The 13,372-nt window shown below is 40.2% G+C and overlaps 1 protein-coding gene and 1 long non-coding RNA gene across 3 annotated transcripts in view; one reads left to right on the forward strand and one right to left on the reverse strand.

The window, feature by feature from the left end:
- Window positions 1-13,372, reverse strand: part of STAT1 (signal transducer and activator of transcription 1) — a 1,065,817-nt gene that overhangs the window by 632,086 nt on the left and 420,359 nt on the right. The gene's annotated exons all lie outside the window — the stretch shown is intronic.
- LOC122945286 overlaps window positions 3,351-13,372 on the forward strand; it is a 110,999-nt gene continuing 100,977 nt past the window's right edge. The window contains exon 1 of the long non-coding RNA XR_006391110.1: window positions 3,351-3,442. This is a non-coding gene — a long non-coding RNA (uncharacterized LOC122945286). The remainder of the gene's footprint in view (window positions 3,443-13,372) is intronic.

Raw genomic sequence — 13,372 nt, forward strand, 5'->3', positions numbered from 1 at the left:
CATCTCCCTCCCAGAAAGAGTTAATAAAAGTTAATCAGAAAGTTATGTGTACCCCAAAATGGTTCCATTAAAAACTACAACTTGTCCCGTAAAAAACAAGCCCTCATAAAGCTATATAGACGAAAAAATAAAAAAGTTATAGCTCTTGGAACGAGACCATGAAAAAAGGAAGGAAAACGCTTGGTCATAAAGGCCCAAACAGGCTTGGTCACTAAGGGGTTAATTCAACGCAGATCACGAGCTTGTTTTAGCTTGATATTTATGATAATAAATTAGAATCTCCTTCATTACAGATTTTAATTTATTCACATAAATAATATAGACTGTCAATGGAGACAGCATAAATATTCTGACAATCTGCAAAGCAGCTGCCTGGTCCTCACCTTCTACCTTTTTCAATCACTATCGTCTGCAGTTGAATTCACCTTCTGATTTAGCTATTGGTTCTAAGGTGCTTTCAGCTATTATCCCACACTAGGAGTTTCTTGGTTATCACTCTCGTAGTGCTGTCGTGGCTGAGGGGAATAATACTCTTATCGGTAATTACATTTTCCTGAACTTACGACAACACCCATATTTCCCTTCCCTTTTCGTTGGCAATGGGGTGATTATTCACGGGTGTTGCAGCAAAAAAATAAATATATAATTTTATATACACAGTGCTGTCCATAATTATTCATACCCCAGGCAAATTTTGACTTAGTTACTTTTAGTCAACCAGCAAGTAATTTTTTGACGGGAAATTACATAAGGTGTCTCCCAAAACATAATAAGACGATGTACAAGAGGCATTATTGTGGGAAGAAAACATTTCTCAGCTTTTATTTACATTTGAGCAAAAATACAAGATGTTCTACACTGTGGAAAATCTCAGAGTATGTGGTTGGAAGCCAAAAGTGACACCTGTGCTGGCCAGGAGGATAGTTAGAGAGGTGAAAAAGAATCCAAGGCCATCCTGGTAAATCTGGGCTCTGCTGGTGTCAATGTTTCAAGGCAGACAATCCAATGGACACTGCACACTGCTGGGTTCTACTTATCCAGATGAGGCACACAAAAGCTCGCTTGGCCTTTGCAAAAGCTCATCTGGACAAAGAAGACGACTTCTGGTCTTCTGTGTTATGGTCAGATGAAACAAAAATTGAATTGTTTGGTGACAATGATGTTTCCTTCATTTGGCATAAAAAAGGAGAAGCCTTCAACCCAAAGAACACCATTCCCAACATAGTAGTGGGAACATAATGCTTTGGGAGTGTTTTTCAGCCAATGGACCAGGTAATCTAATCACAGTAAACGGCACCATGAAAAAAGAGCAATACATAATGATTGAAATTTTGTCCACCTTACTTCTCAAAAAAGGTAATAAAAGGTAATAATAGTGATCAAAAAAGTCGCATGTATGCCAAAATAGTACCAATCAAACCGTCATCTCATCCCGCAAAATCATACCCTGACCAAAATAATCGCCCAAAAATTGAAAAAACTATGGCTCTTAGACTATGGAAACACTAAAACATGATTTAATTTGTTTCAAAAATGAAGTCATTATGCAAAACTAACATAAATAAAAATAAAGTATACATAATAGGTATCGCCGTGTCCGTATCGACCGGCTCTATAAAAATATCACATGACATAACCCCTCAGGTGACCACCGTAAAAAAATACAAACGGTGTAAAAAAAAAAAGCAATTTTGTGTCATCTTACGTCACAAAAAGTGCAATAGCAAGAGATCAAAAAGTCATATGCACCCCAAAATAGTGCCAATCAAACAGTCATCTCATCCCGCAAAAAATGAGACCCTACTTAAGATAATCGCCCCAAAACTAAAAAAACGATGGCTCTTAGACTATGGAGACACTAAAACATTTTTTTTTTGTTTTAAAAATGAAGTCATTGTATAAAACTTACATAAATAAAATTGTATACATATTATGCATCACCGCATCCGTGACAACCTGCTCTATAAAATTACCATATGATCTAACCTGTCAGATAATTGTTGTAAATAACAAAAAAAAAGTGCCAAAAAAGCCATTTCTTGTTACCTTGCCGCACAAAAAGTTTAATATAGAGCAACCAAAAATCATATGTACCCTAAAAACTAGTACCAACAAAACTGCCACCCTATACCGTAGTTTCTAAAATGGGGTCACTTTTTTGGAGTTTCTAACCTAGAGGTGCATCAGGGGGGCTTCAAATGGGACATGGTGTCAAAAAAACTGTCCAGCAAAATCTGCCTTCCAAAAACCATATGGCATTCCTTTCCTTCTGCGCCCTTTTGTGTGCCCGTACAGCAGTTTACGGCCACATATGGGGTGTTTCTGTAAACTACAGAATCAGGGCCATAAATAATGAGTTCTGTTTGGCTGTTAACCTTTGCTTTGTAACTGGAAAAAAACATATTAAAATGGAAAATCTGCCCAAAAAGTGAAATTTTGAAATTGTATCTCTATTCTACATTAAATCTTGTGCAACACCTAAAGCGTTAGCAAAGTTTGCAAAATCAGTTTTGAATACCTTAAGGGGTGTAGTTTCTTAAATGCGGTCACTTATATGGAGTTTCTACTCTAGGGGTGCATCTGGGGGCTTCAAATGGGACATGGTGTAAAAAAAAAAAAAAACAGTCCAGCAAAATCTGGATTCCAAAAACCATACTGTGCACCTTTAACTCTACACCCCGCTGTGGGCCGTACAGTAGTTTACGGCCACATATGGGGTGTTTCTGTAAACGGCAGAGTCAGGGCAAAAAAATATACAGTCTTGTTTGGCTATTAACCCTTGCTTTGTTAGTGAAAAAAAAATGGGTTAAAATGGAAAATTAGGCAAAAAAATTAAATTCTCAAATTTCATCCCTATTTGCCAATAACTCTTGTGCAACACCAAAAGGGTTAACAAAGTTTGTATAAATCAGTTTTGTATACCTTGAGGGGTGTAGTTTATAGAATGGGGTCATTTTTGGGTGGTTTCTATTATGCATGCCTCGCAAAGTGACTTCAGATCTGTAGTGGTCCCTAAAAATTGGGTTTTTGTAAATTTCTGAAAAATTTCAGGATTTGCTTCCAAACTTCAAAGCCTTGTAACATCCCCAAAAAATAAAATATCATTCCCAAAATAATTCAAACATGAAGTAGACATATGGGGAATGTAAAGTCATCACCATTTTCGGGGGTATTACTATGTGTGCTGCCTTTGCAATGTATATTACATGCTTGGCACTCAGTAGTGTCTGTTTCTTTAAGACCCTCCATTTTCTTGGCACTCAGTAGTGTCTGTTTCTTTAAGACCCTCCATTTTCTTGAAGCCTAGAGGCGGGTCTTCTCTGTACTCTCTAGGGCTTGCTGGGACATATCCTGTTCATTCCAGCTCTGGCTACTGTAGTGACTAGATCCACAGGACATCTTAAAGCTATTGCAGATTGCAAACTGACGAACACCAAAGCCTGTGAGTAAACGGGTTTTGCTAGTTCAGCTTGTGTAGAGGGATGTTAGACATTGCAGATAGATAATGTGTGTTTCAGTGTAGTAAGCAAGCACATGTTAGTTAGGCCCTATCTTTTGTATTAGCTATGTATAATGTATGTTGCTTGAATTAGCCATGCTTTTCTTTTTCTTTTTATGTTTGTTTCACAGTTTTACCATATCATCTCATATCATATGAACACTATTGTACACATTCCTGTTCATTATATCTCAGTAAAGATTGCATCAGTTCAGCAAACCAGCGCATCTTTCATTGGGATTCGGTTTATACTTGATGTTAAGCTGTGTACCTAAAGCAACACGCAGTCGAGACATTACACTATGTATTACAGAAGTAGAGAAACTTAAACTTTGAAATTTGCAAATCTTTCCAAATTTTTGGTAAATTAGGGGTTTTTTTATGCAAAAAAATAAAAAAATTTGACTTCATTTTACCAGTGTCATGAAGTACAATATGTGACGAAAAAACTATCTCAGATGGGCCTGGATAAGTAAAAGTGTTTTAAAGTTATGAGCACTTAAAGGGACACTGGTCAGATTTGCAAAAAATGGCCAAGTCCTTAAGGTGAAATAGGGCTGAGTCAGAAACAGGAATTGCCTCCAAAAGGTACACATAGCCTTTAACCCTTTCGATACGGCACTGGAGCAATGGGTAAACATGGCGCCCACTTACGCATGCAGCGGGCGACATGGCCAGTGGGTCTCTGCTGTTTCAAACAGTAAAGTCCCACAGCTAATGACCATGAATAGCAATAATGCAGATCACGGTAATTAAAGCCTTTAGATGCCGTGATCAAGTGTGATCACAGCATCTAAAAGTAAAAAAAAACCTGAAGCTTGTTATCAGCATCCTCTTTGGCCAATGAGGATGCCGGTAATTGAATTCAATACACGCCTAGGACTCTCTTAAGAGACCCAGGATATTGGAGCTGCAATTCTTATTTTGGCCAAAATAAGAAATGAGCAATTCTAGTACCAATATGTATCTATAAGAAACATAATGGTACAGAATAAAAAAAAAAATGATAGACCATCTTGTAGCCTTAAACAAGAGCTACAAAACCATAAAAAAGTTTAAAAAAAAAGAAAAAGAAAAAAGGGAACATTTTTTCATCGCTTCTCAAAAAAACATTTAACAAAATGTTATCAAAAAGTCAGACACGCTTCAGAATGGTATAATTAAAAACTACAGATCGCCCCGCAAAAAATAAGCCCCCCCACAGCTCAGTAGATACAACTATAAAAATGTATTGTTATTTATTTTTACACTATTTAGACATAAAAAACCTACACATATTATCATTGTAGTCGTACTGACCCAGAGAATGAAGGGCATGGGTTAGTTTTGCCACAAAGGGAACACCGTAGGGACAAAACCTGTAAAAAGGTGAATTGCGTTTTTTTCCTTCCAATTCCACACCATTTGGAATGTTTTCCCCGCTTCCCACATTAAATAGTGGCATTAGAAAGTACAACTTGTCCCGCAAAAAATAAGCCTGCATACAGCTATGTGAACGGAAAAATAAAAAAGTTATGTCTCAAAGAAGAAAGGGAAGAAAAATGAAAATGAAAAAACCTCCAGTATCCATGTGGTTAAATCTAATTTGCTACTTCTCTGTTCAAGCCTCCAATGTATCCAGATCCATCTGTAGCAGAATACTGCCTTCTTTGCGGTTAATTACGTTATACAGTTTTGTAATCTGCAAATATGTATATTTTACTGTGCAAGCCTTATACAAGATAATTAATAAATATATTGAGAAGAGATAAAATTAGGAGAATAGAGCACCACATGTGCCTTAAAAGTCATCTTATTCTGGTTAAAAGGAACATTTCTGCTTACCGTATGCTGATGTGAAGAGTCGCAACAACTGTAGATCGCCTAGCTGGTTATTTTTGTATCCCGACCAGCGGACATTTGTCCTTAGGCTGCTCTGTGTGTGCTCTAGGGCAGTCAGCAGGCGAGGTAAATGTCTTGAAAAAACTATGGTTCCGGACCTTTTGATGGCGCTGCCAGGACTCTGATCAAGAAAATTTCAGGATCGAAGTATAGGATAGTGAAGGATACTTATTTAATTGTAGTCTAAGCGTTTCTGGGGCAGGATTAGCCCCTTCGTCAGGAATATTCTCATTGAAAGTGGTTACAGAGGGTTTAAAACACCCGTTGTGGCGCACAGGCCACAGGGGACGGATGTGGGCATGCAGAGGGAAATGACATTGTGATTAGGGATTAGCATAAATGAATAAACATCTAACAGTTGGGCGTGCAGGAGGAAATTACATTGTGATGTCATTAGGGATTAGTATAAATGAATAAACATTTAAACATACATTTGGACAAAGTGCACAACAGGGTATACAGATAGCTCAACATGTCTCCACAATTGTGTTCTCTCTTCATTCTAATCCCCGTCGCGAAGGAGCGAGGATATTAATAAAAAAAACATCTAAGTCTACATTTGGACAACGTGCACAACAGGGCATACAAATTGTCTAAAATGTGTCAAAATGTGTCCATATTTGTGTTCTCTCCTTGTTACCATATCTGTCGCGAGGGAGTGGGGATAGCGCTTCATCTCTGTGTGCTGGGAGAACTCGCCGGGGAAGCTCGAGAGGGTCGGCAAGGATGGATCCGAGGGACTGGTCCACATCGGTCTCCAGAATGTACGTGAGTGGGCACATTCCGTCCGTGTTTCACGCCGGGGGGAAGCCACATCCTTCAGTGTACCTCGTTCTCCAATGGCACGGATAGTGAAGTGCTCCATTGTGAGCCCACGCTGGGGGAGGTGCACAGCCAGCGGGGCAAGTGTATATAGCAGCATAGTTCTATATTTTCGTGACACTCATAGGGAAGCTCTCGCTTCTTAGCACAAGATATAGTGCATTGTAGGATGCGCTCTCGGTTTATACGATGTGGGATTCTGGTTTTTGTTAGGTAATAAGCGGTATGGCTACAGATGAAAGCTGATACAGTGTGTTTCAATGGATGGGAAGTTGTAGCGGGTCAAAGGGTGGGTAAAGCAGGATGCTTAACACATACGAGTATTGGCATGTCAAATGGTGTTTGATGTTGAAGGAGTTTTTTTTTTTTTTGTGAGTGATGGTTTTGCAACAGAGGCAGCATGGGGTATTACATTTGTAGCTGCCAGGTTTATTGGTATTTTTGTGTGTGTGTCCTTTGCTTGTATTTGTGGGAGCGTGTCCTTTCAAGTGGTGTTTCGGTTTGCTCGGTGCTGGTAAGTTTCGGATAGTTGGGGCTCATCTGTATGTGATTTTGGGTTTGTCTATGATTTTATCCATTTTGTATAAATATATACACTCACCTAAAGAATTATTAGGAACACCATAATAATACGGTGTTGGACCCCCTTTTGCCTTCAGAACTGCCTTAATTCTACGTGGCATTGATTCAACAAGGTGCTGATAGCATTCTTTAGAAATGTTGGCCAATATTGATAGGATAGCATCTTGCAGTTGATGGAGATTTGAGGGATGCACATCCAGGGCACGAAGCTCCCGTTTCACCCAGGGCTGTGGAGTCTGAGTCGGAGTCGAGGAGTCGGAGTCTGAGTCAATTTTGGGTACCTGGAGTCGGAGTCGGCAAAAAATGAACCGACTCCGACTCCTACTAAATTTAAATTGGAATAAAATAAAAAAGAAGCAAGTTTAAATGTCCGAATTCATAAACAGTTATAATTAATGACTTCTCTACTGTAAGAATAAAGGCCAATGCATGCAGTGCCTCACGTAACCGCAAAACAAACGCGTTCAGTGATGTGAAGAAGCATGCTTTTCATATGCTTCACTATATGGCACGCAATGCACAATTTGGAGTGGCAATACATATACTTTCCATTGTGTTGTGTTCTGATGTTACAGGGAACACAATGCCCATGGTTTACCTAGCCTCTCACTGATAAGTAAATATGTGTTTTGCAGGACTAGAGACACTTGTATAAGTGAAGCGAATGGAGGGTCAATAGTTCAAGACTGAAGCTGTAAACCATTGGAAAAACTGCTGTCATTCAGCTAAGGCCCCATGCACACGGCCGTGTGCGGGCCGTGGTACCGCGGCCTGGATCCCTCCTGAGAGCAGGAGCGCACGGCGTCACTGGTTGCTATGACGCCGTGCGCTCCCTGCTGCCGGCACAGTACAGTAATACACTGGTATGATCTATACCAGTGTATTACTGTACTGTGCCGGCAGCAGGGAGCGCACGGCGTCATAGCAACCAGTGACGCCGTGCGCTCCTGCTCTCAGGAGGGATCCAGGACGCGGTTCCACGGCCCGCACACGGCCGTGTGCATGGGGCCTAAGGCTATAAAACGTGTAAACTCAGAATGTTATCTTAAACTTTAAACATGACTATGGGATTCTTCTAGGGAAATCATGTTTTAAAATAAATGTCCCTTCCTGGATCCTCCCACTGCCCTATCTTCAGCAGAAGATCAGCACACAAAGGAGAAGGTAGCAGCTTCTGCCCAACTACCTCTCTGTGCTAGAAGAGCTTAGAAGAACTTCTTTCTTTCCTTCAAGGAATGTATAAAATACATTTGCATATTAAATACAGAGGAGTCGGAGTCGGGGAGTCGGAGTCGGAGTCGGAAGTACAAAAAACGGAGGAGTCGGAGTCGGAGCATTTATCTACCGACTTCACAGCCCTGGTTTCACCACATCCCAAAGATGCTCTATTGGGTTGAGATCTGATGACTGTGGGGGCCATTTTAGTACAGTGAACTCATTGTCATGTTCAAGAAACCAATTTGAAATGATTCGAGCTTTGTGACATGGTGCATTATCCTGCTGAAAGTAGCCATCAGAGGATGGGTACATGGTGGTTATGAAGGGATGGACATGGTCAGAAACAATGCTCAGGTAGCCCGTGGCATTTAAACGATACCCAATTGGCACAGAGGTGCCTAAAGTGTGCCCAGAAAACATCCCCCACACCATTACACCACCACCACCAGCCTGCACAGTGGTAACAAGGCATGATGGATACATGTTCTTATTCTGTTTACACCAAACTCAGACTCTACCATTTGAATGTCTCAACAGAAATCGAGACTCATCAGACCAGGCAACATTTTTCCAGTCTTTAACAGTCCAATTTTGGTGATCTCGTGCAAATTGTAGCCTCTTTTTCCTATTTGTAGTGGAGATGAGTGGTACCCGGTGGGGTCTTCTGCTGTTGTAGCCCATCCGCCTCAAGGTTCTGCATGTTGTGGCTTCACAAATGCTTTGCTGCATACCTCGGTTGTAACGAGTGGTTATTTCAGAGGCCCATTCTCCTCTGACCTCTAGCATCAACACGGCATTTTTCACCCACAGGACTGCCGCATACTAGACGTTTTTCCCTTTTCACACTATTCTTTGTAAACCCTAGAAATGGTTGTGTGTGAAAATCCCAGTAACTGAGCAGATTGTGAAATACTCAGACCGGCCCATCTGGCACCAACAACCATGCCACGCTCAAAATTGCTCAAATCACCTTTCTTTCCCATTCTGACATTCAGTTTGGAGTTCAGGAGATTGTCTTGACCAGGACCACAACCCTACATGCATTGAAGCAACTGCCATGTGATTGGTTGACTAGATAATCGCATTAATGAGAAATAGAACAGGTGTTCCTAATAATTCTTTAGGTGAGTGTATATATATATATATATATATATATATATATATATATATATAGTAAAGGATTGTCTCTTTTCTGGGGGACATTCGCCACGGACACCAGGTTGAAGATCAAACAATGCTTTCATTTTTAACACCTTCAGGACCTTGGACGAGTATACTCGTCCTGGAGCAACGGTACTTAGCGCACCAAGGACGAGTATACTCGTCCTGGCATTAAAATGCAGACATGGTGACAGCGCTGAGTGCCGGCTGTTACACACAGCCAGGCACCCAGGGTCAATGCCGACCCCCCCCCCCCCCCCCCATATTGGCGATCGCTGCAAACCGCAGGTCAATTCAGACCTGCGGTTTGCAGCGCTTTGTGTCGTTTCTGATCCCTGCGGTCACAAACTTAAAAATGGCGAAAGTGTAATTTTTTAACCCCCCCTTGCACCCCTGAATGCATTTATGTCGGCGGGGTGGGGGGGATTTGTGGGCAGTGCGGGCCGTGCTGATAGTTGCGGGAGGTGCGGCAGGCGGGATCCCGATCCCCCGCCCGCCTCCCACTGAATATTCATTGGTGGTCAGTGGTACCAGAGTGTCAGCAATGTATACACGGCTGACATCTTGTATAAACGGCTGACATCACTGCTATGTCAGCCGGTTCACCCTTTCCATACCGCGGTCCGTACGGACCGCGGTATGGAAAGGGTTAAGTCAGGGAGCTCCCTCCCTCTGCCATCAGGGGGCTGCTGTGCCTTTGCAGCCCCCAGATGGATGGGGGGAAAGAGGGAAGGAGCTCCCCTCCTTCCCCTTCCCCGTCTGCTCAGTTGTGGCAGACGGGGAAGGTTCGCATGGCAACAGGACGCCTTCTCTGTCCATGGTGCAGATCTATGCTAAAAGCCTTATAGGGTACTGTACTGTATTATACATAAGACCCACAGGATCTTCAAGAACCAAGTGGGTCTGGGTCCAAAAAATGTAAAAAAAAAATAAAATAAAAAAAAAAAAGGTGAAAAAAAGTAAAGATGGTAAAAACACATTTATCACTGAATAAAAAAATAAATAAAAATACACTACACATATTAGGTATCGCCGCGTCCGTAACGTACTGATCTATAAAACGGTCATGTCACTTTCCCCACACAAAGAACGCCATAAAAATATTAAAACTATCAGGAAATTGAAATTTTGCCCACCTTACTTCCCAAAAAAGGTAATAAAAGTAGCAATAGTATCAATCAAACCGTCACCTCATCCCGCAAAAAATGAGCCCCTACATGAGACAATGGCCCAAAAAATAAAATAAATATGGGATATGGGGACACTATAACATGATTTTTATTTTGTTTCAAAAATATTATTGTGTAAAGCTTACATAAATAAAAAAAAGTATACATATTAGGTATTGCCGCATCAGTATCGACCAGCTCTATAATAATATCACATGAGCTAACCCCTCAGATGAACACCGTAAAAAATAAAAAAAATTAAACTGTGCCAAATAAACAATTTTTTGTCACCTTACATCACAAAAAGTGTAATAGCAAGCGATCAAAAAGTCATATGCACCCAAAATAGCGCCACTCAAACCGTTATCTCATCCCGCAAAAATCATACCCTACCCAAGATAATCGCCCAAAGACTATGGCTCTTAGACTATGGAAACACTAAAACATGATTTATTTTGTTTCAAAAATGAAATCATTGTGTAAAACTTACATAAATAAAAATAAAAGTATATATTTTGGGTATCGCCGCGTCCGTAACCACCGGCTCTATGAAAATATCACATGACCTAACCCCTCAGGTGAACACCGTAAACAAATAAAAATAAAAACGGTGTAAAAAAAGCAATTTTTTGTCATCTTATGTCACAAAAAGTGCAATAGCAAGCGATCAAAAAGTCATATGCACCCCAAAATAGTGCCAATAAAACAGTCATCTCATCCCACAAAAAATTAGACCCTACTTTAGATAATCGCCCAAAAACTGAGAAAACTATGGCTGTCAGACTATGGAGACACTAAAACATTTTTTTTGTTTCAAAAATGAAATCATTGTGTAAAACTTACATAAAAAAAAAAAATGGTATACATATTCGGTATCGCCGCGTCCGTGACAACCTGCTCTATAAATAATACCACATGATCTACCCTGTCAGATAAATGTTGTAAATAACAAAAAAAACGGTGCCAAAAAAGCCATTTCTTGTTACCTTGCCTCACAAAAAGTGTAATATAGAGCAACCAAAAATCATATGTACCCTAAAATAGTACCAACAAAACTTCCACCCTATCCCGTAGTTTCTAAAATGGGGTCACTTTTTTGGAGTTTCTACTCTAGGGGTGCATCAGGGGGGCTTCAAATGGGACATGGTGTCCAAAAAAACTGTCTAGCAAAATCTGCCTTCCAAAAACCGTATGGCATTCCTTTCCTTTCTGCGCCCTGCAGTGTGCCAGTACAGCGGTTTACGACCACATATGGGGTGTTTCTGTAAACTACAGAATCAGGGCCATAAATAATGAGTTTTGTTTGGCTGTTAACCCTTGCTTTGCAACTGGAAAAAAAAATAGTAAAATGGAAAATTTTCCCAAAAATTTAAATTCTGAAATTTCATCTCTATTTGCCAATAACTCTTGTGGAACACCTAAAGGGTTAACAACGTTTGTAAAATCAGTTTTGAATAGCTTGAGGGGTGTAGTTTCTTAGGTGGAGTCACTTTTATGGAGTTTCTACTCTAGGGGTGCATCAGGGGGGCTTCAAATGGAACATGGTGTCCAAAAAAACTGTCTAGCAAAATCTGCCTTTCCAAAACCGTATGGCATTCCTTTCCTTCTGTGTCCTACCATGTGCCCGTATAGTGGTTTACGACCACATAAGGGGTATTTCTGTAAACTACAGAATCAGGGCCATAAATAATGAGTTTTGTTTGGCTGTTAACCCTTGCTTTGTAACTGGAAAAAAATTATTAAAATGGAAAATATGCCAAAAAAGTGACATTTTGAAAGTGTATCTGTATTTTCATTAATTCTTGTGGAACACCTAAAGGGTTAACAAAGTTTGTACAATCAGTTTTGAATACCTTGAGGGGTGTAGTTTCTAGAATGGTATGATTTTGGGGTGGTTTCTATTATATAAGCCTCACAAAGAATTCAGACCTGAAAATTGGGTTTTTAAAAAGTTAAGAACAATTTCAAGATTTGCTTCCAAACTTCTAAGCCTTGTAACATCCCCAACATATAAAAGATCATTCCCAAAATAATCAAACATGAAGTAGACATATGGGGAATGTGCAGTAATAAATATTACTATGTATTATAGAAGTACATAACTTGAAACTTGGAAATTTGCATTTTTTTTTTTACAAACTTTGGGTAAATTTGGTAATTTTTTATAAATAATTTTATTTTATTTTTTTTTACTTCATTTTGCCAGTGTCATGAAGTACAATATGTGCCGAAAAAACAATCTCAGAATGGTCTGGATAAGTTAAAGCGTTTTAAAGTTATCACCACATAAAGTGACACTGGTCAGATTTGCAAAAAATTGCCTGGTCCTTAAGGTGAAAATGAGCCGGGTCCTTAAGGTGTTAAGCACATCAGCACAAAAACAGCAACCAAAACATAAATCCTCAGCCATCTGGCCACTGACTAAACAGTTTTTTCCCTCTCTATCGGGATCTGGGTCTACCACCCAGCTCCCCAAAACACATCACACTGCTTACCCCCACACAGGGTTAGAGGGTCCGGCTCCCACAGGCCTTGACACAGCCTGCTCCTTTCCAGACTGGAAGAGCCCTGATTAAGGAGCTCAGCCCAGATTTATTCGGGCTCCTCTAATTATCCTCACTACCAGCCTAGCTGCTGCAGACAATGGGAAAACCCTATTTTCCCAGGCTTTTTTGTTCTCACCCAGCTTGCTCTGGGTGAGATACACCACTTAAATGGTCTCTGCCACTATATATATATGTGTGTATATATATATATATATATATATATATATATATATATATATATACTGGGTGTATATGTGATTCTTTTGGAGGCATAGTGGGGTGTATTCAGACAATATTTGTTAGTGAGTGTGTATAACTGTGGTTTTATAATTATATTATCATTTCATGTATTTCAATTAGGCCCACATTTTGGACCTCAACCTTCATCTTACCCCCTCCCCCACCAGCCCTGAGCCTCCATGCACAAAACTACCAACACATTGACAATACCCACCGAGAATACCATTACAATCGACAACACTAGCTCAGCATCC

Source organism: Bufo gargarizans, chromosome 8 (genome assembly GCF_014858855.1).
Source record: "Bufo gargarizans isolate SCDJY-AF-19 chromosome 8, ASM1485885v1, whole genome shotgun sequence".
In the NCBI taxonomy this organism is placed as follows: Eukaryota; Metazoa; Chordata; class Amphibia; order Anura; family Bufonidae; genus Bufo; species Bufo gargarizans.